Genomic DNA, 13,514 nt, shown 5'->3' with positions numbered 1-13,514 from the left:
ACCTGCGGGTACCTTGACCCACAGTGATGGCTCATCTCGCCCAGCGGCTTCACGTGAATATTAAAGTGGGGTGGAGAGAACTCCGATCTCTGCGGCACGCAGCACAAGATGGGGGGGCTGGACCTCTCCCTCCCTACTACGCTGCTGAGAGGCCAAGGAGAGCCCTCATCCTGCTCTCGCCAGAGACCCTCGACCCTCGACAAGCACGGCCGATGCCCTTGTCTGCTTGTCTGTTGCACTTCAAGCTTGGCACGAGGGAGCCAGTTCTCTGAGAAGAAACTGTGAGGTGATCTCACGATGAATCGTTAAAGGAGCTTCCAAGCAAAGGCATCACGCAGAGATGCAATCATATTAGCTTTATTCAATGATAGATCAAAGAGAAAGAAATACTTGGCATGAAAACATTCATGCCTGCATGTGAGAGAGAAATAAAATAAAACAAGCTAGCATTACATGACTAAAAGAAGGACTAAGAGCTAGGAGAGGAGAACTGGAACTAGAAGCTAGAAACTAGAAGCTAGAACAAAGAGCAGCCCCTCGTGCAGAGGTATTGATGGGGGGGTCTTGGTCCCTCCCTGACCATAAAACTCTCTCACCAATGGGGCTGTCGGGTCTGAGACCCTTGGCTCATCAGTGGAAGCAAAGAAGCCTCTTTGCCTCCATCTGATGACCCTTTTGGGGAACTGCCAATGGCTGGCACAAAACATCTAACAATTCCCCTTCTTGCCAGCCAATGACAGGGACCAGTGAATGTGTGTGAGGGGCGAGCAGGTGTCATAGACATGCATAAAAACATTCAGAAGGCCAAACACAAACGCTTACACAGAAGGTTGTGCCAGTCAATGGGAACAGGCTTGGTAAACAGATCAGCTATCTGGTCAGCTGTATTACAGTGCTCAACATGTATAAAACCCCTTTTGGTAAGCTGCCTGACATTTTTATAGCGTATGTCTATATGGTGAGATCTAGAGCCTACTGCATAAGCCTCCGAGATTGCAATGGCGGCTGTGTTGTCCTCTAGAATTTGGATGGGCAGAGGGGGAGATGCCCAGATGCTTGTTATCAGCTCATTGAACCAAGTCAAATCATTGGCCGTGTCTGACAGGCTGGCAAATTCAGCCTCGGCCGTGGAGCAAGAAATAAATTTTTGCTGCCTAACATTCCAATGTACTGGGCAGCCATTTAGCAATATGAGGAAACCGGAAGTGCTCCGTCTAGTTTTGGTGTCGCCAGCCCAGTCTGCGTCTGAGTAAGCGGAGAGCTGGGCCGTCTTCCCCTTCTCTGGTTCTAGCATAAGGAGAGCATCAGCCGTGCCCTTTAGGTATCTAAGCACCCTTTTAACAGCAGTCCAGTGGAATTCCTTTGGGTGTTCCACATGCCTGGACAATAGATTCACAGCTAAAGCTATGTCAGGTCTGCTCCAATTGCTGATGTATAGCAAGGAGCCAATCACAGATATGTAAAGCGTGTTATCTGTGAACTCAGGACCGTCCTTATGGGTGTGGTTGTAAAAGTCGGTTTGCATTGGGCTATGCGTAGGATTAGATTCTGTCATTTTGCATTTGGCCAGTAATTCCTCTATCTTTTCTTTTTGAGATAGAGCGAACCCCCCCTTAGTGGCCAAAATATGCACACCCAAGTACTTGTCAACCCGCCCCAAAGACTTCAGAGTAAACTTTTCTTCCAGGGCCTTGGCAAATTCATCACACCCTTTCTTGTTAGGCCCTACATATAAACTAACACCCGTTCTGTGGTTCACTTGGAATTGCGTGTGAAAACACATTCATCTGCACGAGATGTGGCGAAACCAACTTGTTCTAAACTCTTTCTAAGACAGTCATACCATAATTTCCCTGACTGCTTGAGTCCATATAACCCTTTGTGGAGCAACCATGTATTTCCCCCTTCTTGCTGGTAGCCAGGAGGAGCCCTCACGTAGATCTGCCGGTCCAAGTTGGCGTGGAGGTAAGCCGTCTGGATGTCGAATTGGAAGACTTCTTCTCCCAGAGCGGCTGCAGTCCCGAGGGCGGCCTTGATGCTCTCTGCCCGGACGGTTGGAGAGTAAGTCTCCGAGTAGTCTTCCATATAACGCTGAGCGAAGCCCTGGGCTACCAAACGGGTCTTATACAGGTAGAGGCCATTGGCAAGTGGTTTGGCTTTGTAAACCCACCTTGTGCCAATGACTTTCCTCTCCTTTGGTGGTTGCTGGGGGGTGAAGACCTTAAGTTGTTTTAAGCTCTGCATTTCCTTCTTCATCGCGAGCTGCCATTTCTCTTGCTCTTCGATGGGCAGCTCCTGGATGTCAAAGAAGGATTTTGGGGTGACCATAACGCTGTTGACAGACGCGATGTGGCCAATGTCAATTCTCTTTTGCGGGACCTCTTTGTTGGACCACTTTGACCTCCTTACCTTCTGCCACTCACCGCTCTTTTCTTCCGCGGGTCTCTGAGGTGTCGCTGGGGGTGAAGATGGTGTGTCTTCCTCCATGGGACTGGACACATCTTCGTCTTGTTCCTCACTTCCGTCGGTGGCAGGGTACGAGGTCGCCTCTGGTGATGTCGTGGTCGGTGTGTCCTTGCTGGGTCGGTTGGCATATGGGCTCAGATCATTTGAGTGGATCTGGGTCCAATTGGAATCCTCTTCGAAAGAGGCAGATTGGGAAGTCACAGGCCTGCCCCCTTCTCCCAGGAAACGATAGGCCTTGGAGCCAGGAGCATAGCCCAAGAACCTTAGTCTCTGAGAAACAGATCTCCCCTTCTTCCGCAGCTGCTTGGGGATGTGCACCCATGCATAGGAACCAAACACACGCAAATGTGCCAGATTTGGTTTCCTACCGTGAACCAGGAAGTATGGGGTCTGGTTCACAACACTGCTCCAGGTGCGGTTTAAGGTGTAATTGGCGTAATGGACCGCCTCTCCCCAGTATGATTCTGCGACACCTGCATCTGCAATCAGACTACGCATCATGGTTTGCAGGATTCCATTCCTTTTCTCAGCTACACCATTTTGCAAAGGGGTGAATGGTGCAGTTAGAAAATGGCGGATGCCCTTACGCCTTACCCAGTCCTGGAACTTCTGAGACATGAACTCAGCCCCGCGATCGCTCTGCAATTGTGCGATCTTGGTCTTGTACTGGGTCTCTACGAAGTTGTACAGTGACTTTATGGCGTCAAAGGCTTCAGATTTTTCTGTGAGAGTATACACATGACCGTATCGTGAAAAATCATCAACGGCAGTGAGAAAATACCTTTTCTTTCCTAGGGATGGTGTAAAAGGCCCAACCAAATCAACATGTACTAGTTGGTATGGGTACTGAGCCTTACGGGATGACACCTTTGGTATAGGGGCAGCCTTCCTCTTTGTTTTCTTGCAAATGGCACAGGCCAGAAACACGTCACAGTCCTTGAGCTGGACTCCCTCAGCAAATTCTCCCATCTTTTTAACTACAGGGAAGCTTGCATGTCCTAGCTTTCTGTGCATGAGGTGGACGCACTTATTGTGAATTGGCTTCCCCATTGACACCCTCTTGGCTCTAGTTGCTTTGAGTGGTGCTGTAGGTGCCTGCTGAGATTCAGGCTCCTTGCCCACACTGCCCTTGGAAAGCCTTGGGGCAGGCTGTGGTGGCTTGGGAGAAAAATATGGTAAGCCATTTATTATGGCTATATTTCCAATGACCTGGTTCCGGGTGACATGACCTCCCCCCTTGCGAAATAAAACTTCCACTTTGTCATCGTCACACAATTTGGTAATGCTTAATAGGTTGTTGGCTATGGAAGGGGCGTGCAGGACACCTTCAACTTTCCCAAGACCAGGTACAGAAACAAACCCCTCACCAACAATTGAAGCAGTATCACCGTTTGCAACCTTGACAGATGAGTTAATTTTCTTTAACCTTTTAAAACCTTGACTCATATTAGTAATGTGAGAAGAAGCTCCAGAGTCCAGTAACCATAAGTCAGTGGAGCTATCAGCCTTTGTTCTGGGGGTGAGGGAACAAGTAGGCAGAAAATTTCCTTTGCCCCTGCCATGCCCCCTTCCTTGCCCCTTGCCCCTTACTTGATTGGGACCATGTTTAGGGGCTTGATGTTGATGGGGGCAGTCTTTCTTGAGGTGCTCCTCAGAGCCACAGATGAAACATTTAAGCAGAGCATTAATTTGCTCTGAGTTGTGGCGCCCCCTTCTGGCTTGCTGAGTGGTGACTCTGGCGTATTCTCCGGCATCTCGTCTCCTTCTATCCTCCTCGATCAGCCTTCCTGTGAGGTAGGACAGATTTATGTCTTCCCTCTTGACCGCTTCGAGTGAAACAATGAAATTGCTCCAACTCCTGTCTAGGGAAGCGAAAATGATCACGACCATGTTCACATCAGTCACAGGAAAATATCTGGAAATCAATTCTGCCCTGAGTGCCTTTAATTTTGCAAGATGTTCAGGCATGCTGGCACCAAACTTCAGTTTGGTTGTATAAAGCTCAGTTGTATATCTGGTGATGGAACCAATGGTATCGCTGTTGAATAAATTGTATAATAATTGCCAGACCTGAGCAGCTCTGAGACCAGCTGGGATGCTGGAGAACAGGTTATTATCCAGAGAACTGAGCAGAGCAGAATAAGCCTGCAAGTGTCGCTGCTCTTCTTGACGTCCCCATGGGGGAGGGGGTAGTTTCTGAACCATTTGTAGAGTCCCATTCTTTAAGAGATATAGCTGTATATCTTTACTCCAACTGCTGTAATTTTCCCCTCCCAGTTGTAGTTTTTTAAAATCGCTAGGAAGATTTGTGGCTGGAAACTCAGACCCATATTCAAAAAAATCTGAAATGTCCATTGACATAAAAGGGAGAGGGAAAGTGGTTCCTACAGTGAAAGGGGTCCCTCTAGTGGTCGAGGAGGGAATCCTTTCTTGACTATTTAGTAACTCCAGATGGGCGTGCCCGGAAACCATGTGATCCGGGGGAGGGCCGTAGTCAGGACTTGGATGGCCGTTTTAATTGCATTTGTATTTGTATTAGTATCGGCTGGGCAGATCTCATCGCCATCATAGGACTTTAGGCTTTGTGGTGGGGAGAGCCCAGGAATTTGCATGCCGTTTTGGCCGGATGCCAAGGATTGCATGCCATTTCTGCTGGATGCCAGGGACTGCTGGCTTTCCAGGCTTAAAAAAGGGTTGTCTTTGTTAGACCGTGTGGGCTTAGTGGGGGCCGCCATCTTGTTTCCTGTGCCAGACCACGTGGGCGGAGCCATTTTGTTTCCGCTTGCCCCAGGAAGCTGTAGCTCACAGCTGGGGGGGGGGGTTCACGCCAAAAGCCCTGGGGTCCCGGGGTCACTAAGGGAGGCGGGTGCCATATTTGGAGGCCTCGTGGTCGCTAGAGAAAGACTCACCGCGTGTTTGGAGGCTTCCTGCGCGGTTTCCTGGGCTGCCTCCCCCCTCCCCTGCATTGCAAAGATCTCTTTAAGCAGCTCTTCACGTTCCTGTGCAGTCAGCTTACTCACGCGGCGTTTGGTTTCAGCCAGGTCCGTCTCTGCAGCATCTGAGCAGTCTTGGGCAGTCTGCAAACCTTCTATGCTCTCCTCTGTGGCGTTCAGTTGTAAAGAGGCATGTGAAGGGGTCCTAGACGCTCTGCTGGATCCTCTGACGGGATGAAGGCCATTTGTGCTTTCATCTGCAGCTGAGGTTGTTTCAGGAACTGAAGACTTGGATGTAGGCAGGGATGCCGTCTGCGATCGATGACTTCTGGTCACGATAGGAGAAATCCTGCCATCTGTTATAAATGGATTTGAGCCGGGTCTTCCAGACATCTTGTTGGATAGATCTTGGCTGGCTTGGAAGCATTCCTTTAAACCATCCTCTGGCTACCAACTTGTGAGGTGATCTCACGATGAATCGTTAAAGGAGCTTCCAAGCAAAGGCATCACACAGAGATGCAATCATATTAGCTTTATTCAATGATAGATCAAAGAGAAAGAAATACTTGGCATGAAAACATTCATGCCTGCATGTGAGAGAGAAATAAAATAAAACAAGCTAGCATTACATGACTAAAAGAAGGACTAAGAGCTAGGAGAGGAGAACTGGAACTAGAAGCTAGAAACTAGAAGTAGAACAAAGAGCAGCCCCTCGTGCAGAGGTATTTATGGGGGGTCTTGGTCCCTCCCTGACCATAAAACTCTCTCACCAATGGGGCTGTCGGGTCCGAGACCCTTGGCTCATCAGTGGAAGCAAAGAAGCCTCTTTGCCTCCATCTGATGACCTTTTTGGGGAACTGCCATGGGCTGGCACAAAACATCTAACAGAAACGGTGCTGTGCGTGGCCTTCCGGGAAAAGGGCTCGTGGAGGCCCTGTGCTTGGCCCCTGCTAGCCAGGAAGGCTGATGGGCAGGTGGGTGCTCGCCGCTCCTTCTGTCCTTCCTCCCCTGTGGCGGAGTGGACTCTCGCTGCCCCCCCTCCCCGTGTTGTGGGCAACAACTCTCAGCCGTGTGAAACTGCTTTCTGCACTGTGCATCCCACAGCCTTTTATATTATAACCATTAGTGAAAGGGCCTAGAATAGAGTAGAGTTGGAAGGGACCTTGGAGGTCTTCTAGTCCAGCCCCCTGCTCAATCAGGAGAACCTACACCATCTCAGACAGGTGACTGTCTAGTCTCTTGGAAATCTTCAGTGATGGAGCGCCCACGATTTCTGAAGGCAAGCTGTTCCACTGGCCAATTGGGGGTGGGGGGTGGGGGTATATCAGTTAAATTGAGGTGTGGCCAGCCGCGTTCTTCCATTCCTCACTGAGACCCCCTCCCTGTGGGTCAAGGTGCTGTTTGTTGCCGGCCAGATCCTTTGGGGCCCAGGGCTGACTTGCCTGCAGAGCCACAGGTCTCTGATTAACTCAGCCCGTCCCCACGAAGCCCAGTGGGTCCCTTTGTCAAGCAGCGCCCCCTGGTGGGGCTCAGGAGCCAGGCCTTCTGCCGTGGGGCAGTTTCCGCCGATCCCCTGCCCAGCGTCCCAAGACCTGGATGACCTGGCAGCCCCTGAGGGGACTCACTGGGTAGACAGGTAGGGGTCCTCGGGTGGGGTGCACTTTTAGGTTTTGCTTTTATATTTTTGCTTCTTGCTCTTCTTAGCAAGCATTAACCTCAATCAAGCTTTCACTGTTCTAGAAGGCTCTAACGAAGGGTGTACGGTGCAGAAAAAACATAAACGGGACAGTTGTATAAATAAGCAAGGAAGATGTCTCAAAAGTACTTTTTCCAGAGGGCAACTGGGAATTTTCTTGTTTTTTTTCTTTGAAAATGTTTCACTTCTCATCCAAGAAGCTTCTTCAACTGAAGAAGCTTCTTGGATGAGAAGTGAAACATTTTCAAAGGAAAAAAACAAAGTCCAGCTGCCTTTTGGGAAAAGCCCCTTTGGGACAACCATCTCTATCAGCCTGCCACTCTTTTGGAATGGCTCTGGCTGAGCTCCACCCCTGTCCCGGCAGTCCCGGGCGGCTCCTGCCCCTTTAAGGGATTCCCCCCTCCCCCACCCACCCCCCTCCGCCAGCCAAGCTGAGAGCCCTGGAGGTGTGGTGGGGATGCAGGGCACAGCAGACGGGGAGCAGAGCTCTGCCTAGGAGTGCCTGCTCGGGAGGTGAGTCCATCCTGGGCGGGAGGGGGGCAGCGGCCCAGCCCAGAGCTCAGGCAGGGCCCGGGCCAAGGGCAACCTAGAGAGCGGCTGCACTGCCCAGCAAGTTGAAAGCCACTTGCGGGCCCAGCCTGGGCAAACAAGGGGTAATTAGCCAAGAGAATGCCAGGGGTCTCCAGACCATGCCAAATGGTGAGGGGGGGCTGCTGGCTGGCAGCAATGAGCTCCAGGTCTGGCAATGCCCAGAGAAGGGACAAGGGAGCCCAACGGGTGCCCTCAGCTGCGAGCCCCCCAGGGCAGCATGGGCCATGAACTGAATTTCTGACCCATCCCCAGCTCTTGCATCGACCCCTTCCTGGTAGATTGGGAGTGGGGGGAGTTCCTGGTCAAAGCGTGGAGCTGACTTGGGGTAGAATCTTCCCACTTCTCAAAAGGGCAGGTGGGAGGTGGGCTGTGTCTGGGGGCCCTTTTGGCCCCCCCTTTAGTAAGTCTTGGGGGAACTGATTGGAAATCAGCCCCAGTCTTTTTGAGCCTGCCACATGGGGACTAGCAGCCCCAGGCTGTCCCCTCTGCTGGGACCCTCCCCCCGACCTGACTGCCCCCTTTCCCAGACTTGTTAGCTGGTGTGGTGTGAACCTGACCCCCCAGCCGCTTGTTCTCCTTCCTCCTCTCGAAAGCCCATGATCTCTTCCAACATGCTTCAATTACCAACAGGGAAAAAGAGATCCAGCTTGGTCTAATGGTTAAGGCACCCGTCTAAACCAGGAGACGATGAGTTCTAGTCCCACCTGGGAGACTTTGGGCCAGTCTCTGTTCTAGCAACAAGCCCAAATGATGGGTCAACATCCTGATTGATTGGGAGGGGGAACCGGGGGGGGGGGGAGTGTAGACTTGGGAAATAATACAGAGAGCTAGCCTAATTTAGTCCCCCCCCCACCCGCCCTCTTCTGGGATGCCCAGGATCTGCCTCTGGGCTGGAGAGGAGCAGGCTAGGTTGCTGCTCCCAGGATTTTGGCTCCAAGTTGCCTCACCTGCCCTGCATTGTCCCTGGGCGGCTCATTGACATGCAAGCAGGCCAGGAGGGGGGTGTGGAGAGGCCCCCATCAAGACTGGCATTGTCTGCTGCCTGGATGCCTCCCTTTCACAGGTGGGCAGGGATGCCTGGCGGGCAGCAGCCCCCCCTCCCTCGCAGGCACACAAAGGCAGGCTGCCCTTTCCCACTGCCTTGCAGACACCACCCCCCATGGGTGGGGGGTAGGGAGGAGCCACCTGCTGCATTGGATTTCTCCCCCACACACACACCTTAGTAGCCCTCAAAGGTTGTTTATGTGGCATGAAGAGAAGGTGCCTTTTCCAACTCTTGGCTTGGCTGCTGCGCTGCAGGACTCCCCCAATGGAGAGGCTTCTCAGCTGCCCTGGCGAGAGAAAAGCCCCCAGCATGGGCAGCCAGGCCAGAAGGAAACCAAAACTGGCGTATCAGAAGGCACTGGGGGGGAGGAGGGGGGGAGCTTTCTCCCCTGCCCAGGACGGGCACCACCAAATTCTTCAGAGCAACTTACCTCTCAGACTGGCATCTGTGACCAAGCCCTTGCAAGCCTGCCCTGGTTGCCAGCCTGCCCCAGCCTTTGCGGCCAAGTGCTGAGCACCAAGGGAAGCCCTGGGGGGCAAGCCCTTCCCTTGTGGGGAAGGCCCCACTCTGAAGCCCCTCTGGGAACATAGACAATCAGAATCAGAATAGAGCTGGAAGGGACCTTGGAGGTCCTCTAGTCCAGCCCCCTGCTCAAGCAGGAGACCCTATATCATTTCAGACTGTCCAGTCTCTTCTTAAAAGCCTCCAGTGATGGAGCGCCCACAACATCTGGTGGCAAGCTGTTCCATTGGTTAATTGTCCTCGCTGTTAGGAAGTTTCTCCTTAATTCCAGGTTGCTTCTCTCCTTGATTAGTTTCCAACCACCGTTTCCTATCTTGCCTTCTGGTGCTTTGGAAAATAAGTCGACCCCCTCCCCTTCTTTGTGGCAGCCCCTCAAATACTGGAAGACTGCTATCAGGTCCCCCCACTAGTCGTTTTTTTCTCTAGATTGGCCATACCCAAATCCTGCAACTGTTCTTCATATGTTTTAGTCTCCAGGCCTTTAACCATCTTAGTTGCTCTGCTTTGCATTTTTCCCAAAGTCTCAAAATCTTTTTGTAATGTGCCCAAAATTGGATGCCCTAAGGTTTTATAAAGTGGCACTAATATTTCACGTGATTTTGATTCTATGCCTCTGTTTATAACCAAAGGATCGTATTAGCTTTTTTGGCTGCTGCCGCACACGGCTGCCTCATATTTAAATGATCGTCCACTAGGATTCCAAGGTCCCCCTCACAGTTACTGTTTTTGAGCCAGGTTTCACTTAATCTGCACTTGTACCTTTGGTTTTTCCTGCCCAGGTGTAAAATCTTGCTTTCCTCCACATTAAATTTCATTTTGTTGCATAGGGCCCATTATTCAAGTTTGTCAAGATCTTTTTGAATCCTGAGCTTGTCTTCCAGAGTGTTGGCTATTCCTGCCCGTTTAGGGTCATCTGCAAATTTGATCCCTCCAATTCCCTCGTCTAAGTCATTGATGAAGATATTGAAGAGTCCTGGGCCTAAGACGGGGCCTTGTGGTGCCCCACTGCTTACTTCTCTCCATGTGGATGTGGTGCCGTTGAGGACTACTCGTTGAGTACGGTTTGTCAGCCACCAACAGATCCATCTGGTGGTGATGTTGTCTATGCCACCTTTTTCTAGCTTACCCATGAGTAGGCTGTGGTCTACTTTGTCGAACGCCTTGCTGAAAATTAAGTATACTATGTCCCCTTCATGGATTACTGCCTTGTCGTGGCGAAGGGGCTTGCGTAATTCAATGAAGCTATGAGCTATGCCGTGCAGGGCCACCCAAGACGGAAAGGTCATAGCAGAGAGTTCTGACAAAACATGATCCACTGGAGAAGGAAATGGCAACCCACTCCAGTATCTTTGCCATGAAAACCCTATGGACAGTACCAAAAGGCAAAACGATATGATGCTGGAAGATGAGCCCCTCAGGTCGGAAGGCGTCCAATATGCTACTGGGGAAGAGCAGAGGGCTAGTACTAGTAGCGCCAGAAAGAATGAAGCGACTGGGCCAAAGCCGAAAGGACGCTCAGCTGTGGATATGTCTGGTGGTGAAAGGAAAGTCCGATGCTGTAAAGATTTTTTCTCCATAGGAACCTGGAATGTAAGATCCATGAATCAAGGAAAGCTGGACGTGGTCAAACAAGAGATGACAAGACTAAACATTGACATCTTAGGTATCAGCGAACTAAAATGGACAGGAATGGGTGAATTTAATTCAGATGACCATCAGGTATACTACTGCGGGCAAGAATCCCTCAGAAGAAATGGAGTAGCCTTCATAGTCAATAAAAAAGTAGGAAAAGCAATAGTAGGATACAATCCTCAAAATGACAGAATGATCTCAGTTCGAATCCAAGGCAAACCATTCAATATCACAGTAGTCCAAGTCTATGCCCCAACCACCGGTGCTGAAGAGGATGAAATTGACCGGTTCTATGAAGCTCTACAGCACCTTATATAACTAACACCCAAAAATGATGTCCTTATCATCATGGGGGATTGGAATGCTAAAGTAGGAAGCCAAAAGATAACTGGAATAACAGGCAAGTTTGACCTTGGAGTACAAAATGAAGCAGGGCACAGGCTGATAGAATTTTGTCAAGAGAATATGATGGTCATAGCAAACACTCTTTTCCAACAACCCAAGAGACGGCTCTACACATGGACATCACCAGATGGTCAACACAGAAATCAGATTGACTATATGCTCTGCAGCCAAAGATGGAGAAGCTCTATACAGTCAGTAAAAACAAGACCAGGAGCTGACTGTGGCTCAGACCATGAGCTTCTTGTTGCAAAGTTTAGGCTTAAATTAAAGAAAGTAGGGAAAAGCGCTAGGCCAGTCAGGTATGAATTAAATCATATCCCTGTTGAATATACAGTAGAGGTGACAAATAGATTTAAGGAATTAGATCTGATAGACAGAGTGCCTGAAGAACTATGGACAGAGGTTCGCAACATTGTACAAGAGGTAGCAACCAAAACCATCCCAAAGAAAAAGAAATGCAAGAAAGCAAAATGGCTGTCTGAGGAAGCTTTGCAAATAGCTGAGGAAAGGAGGGAAGCGAAAGGCAAGGGAGAAAAAGAAAGATACACCCAATTGAATGCAGAATTCCAGAGAATAGCTAGAAGAGATAAGAATGCCTTCTTAAATGAACAGTGCAAAGAAATAGAAGAAAAGAATTGAATAGGGAGGACCAGAGATCTTTTCAAGAAAATTGGAGAGATGAAGGGAATGTTTAATGCAAAAATGGGCATGATAAAGGACCAAAATGGCAGGGACCTAACAGAGGCAGAAGAGATCAAGAAGAGGTGGCAAAATTACACAGAAGAACTATACAAGAATGAGCTTAACGTCCCTGATAATCACAATGAGGTGGTCACTGACCTCGAGCCAGACATCCTAGAATGTGAAGTGAAGTGGGCCTTAGAAAAGCTGAGCAACAACAAAGCTAGTGGAGGTGACGGTATTCCAGCTGAGCTATTCAAAATCTTAAAATACCATGCAGTAAAAGTGCTACACTCAATTTGCCAGCAAATTTGGAAAACTCAACAGTGGCCACAGGATTGGAAAAGATCAGTTTACATTCCAATTCCAAAGAAAGGCAGTGCCAAAGAATGTTCAAACTATCGCACCATTGCACTCATTTCTCATGCTAGTAAAGTTATGCTTAAAATTCTACAAGCTAGACTCCAGCAGTATGTGGATCAAGAACTACCAGAAGTACAGGCAGGATTTCGAACAGGCAGAGGAACTAGAGATCAAATTGCTAACATACGCTGGATCATGGAGAAAGCTAGAGAGTTCCAGAAAAACATCTACTTCTGCTTCATTGACTATGCTAAAGCCTTTGATTGTGTGGATCATAACAAGCTGTGGCAAGTCCTTAAAGAGATGTGCATACCAGACCATCTTATTTGTCTCTTGAGAAACCTATATGCGGGCCAAGAAGCAACAGTGAGAACTGGACACAGAACCACTGATTGGTTCAAAATTGGGAAAGGAGTCCAGCAAGGCTGTATACTGTCACCTTGCCTATTTAACTTATATGCAGAGCACATCATGAGAAAGGCAGGGCTAGATGAATCAAAAGTTGGAATTAAGATTGCCGGAAGAAACATCAACAACCTAAGATATGCAGATGATACCACTCTAATGGCAGAAAGTGAAGAGGAACTAAAGAGCCTTTTGTTGCGAGTGAAGAAGGAGAGTGCAAAACTTGGGTTGAAACTAAACATTAAGAAAACCAAGATCATGGCATCCGGCCCTCTCAATTCCTGGCAAATAGATGGGGAAGAAATGGAGGTAGTGACAGATTTTATTTTCCTGGGCTCCAAGATCACCGCAGATGGGGACTGTAGCCAAGTAATTAAAAGACGCTTGCTCCTGGGGAGGAAAGCCATGGCAAATCTAGACAGCACACTAAAAAGCAGAGACATCACCCTGTCAACAAAAGTGCGTATAGTCAAGGCGATGGTCTTCCCAGTTGCAATGTATGTCAGTGAAAGCTGGACCATAAGAAAGGCTGAGCGCCAAAGAATTGAAGCCTTTGAACTCTGGTGCTGGAGAAGACTCCTGCGAGTCCCTTGGACCGCAAGGCGATCCAACCGGTCAGTCCTAGAGGAGATCAACCCTGACTGCTCTTTAGAAGGCCAGATCCTGAAGCTAAAACTCAAATACTTTGGCCACCTAATGAGAAGGAAGGACTCACTGGAGAAGAGCCTCATGCTGGGAAAGGTTGAGGGCAAGAGAAGAAGGGGACGACAGAGAA

This window comes from Vipera ursinii (genome assembly GCF_947247035.1).
Source record: "Vipera ursinii genome assembly, chromosome: 1".
Lineage (NCBI taxonomy): Eukaryota > Metazoa > Chordata > Lepidosauria > Squamata > Viperidae > Vipera > Vipera ursinii.
The sequence above is the reverse complement of the archived record's forward strand: the minus strand, read 5'-3'. Positions refer to the sequence as shown.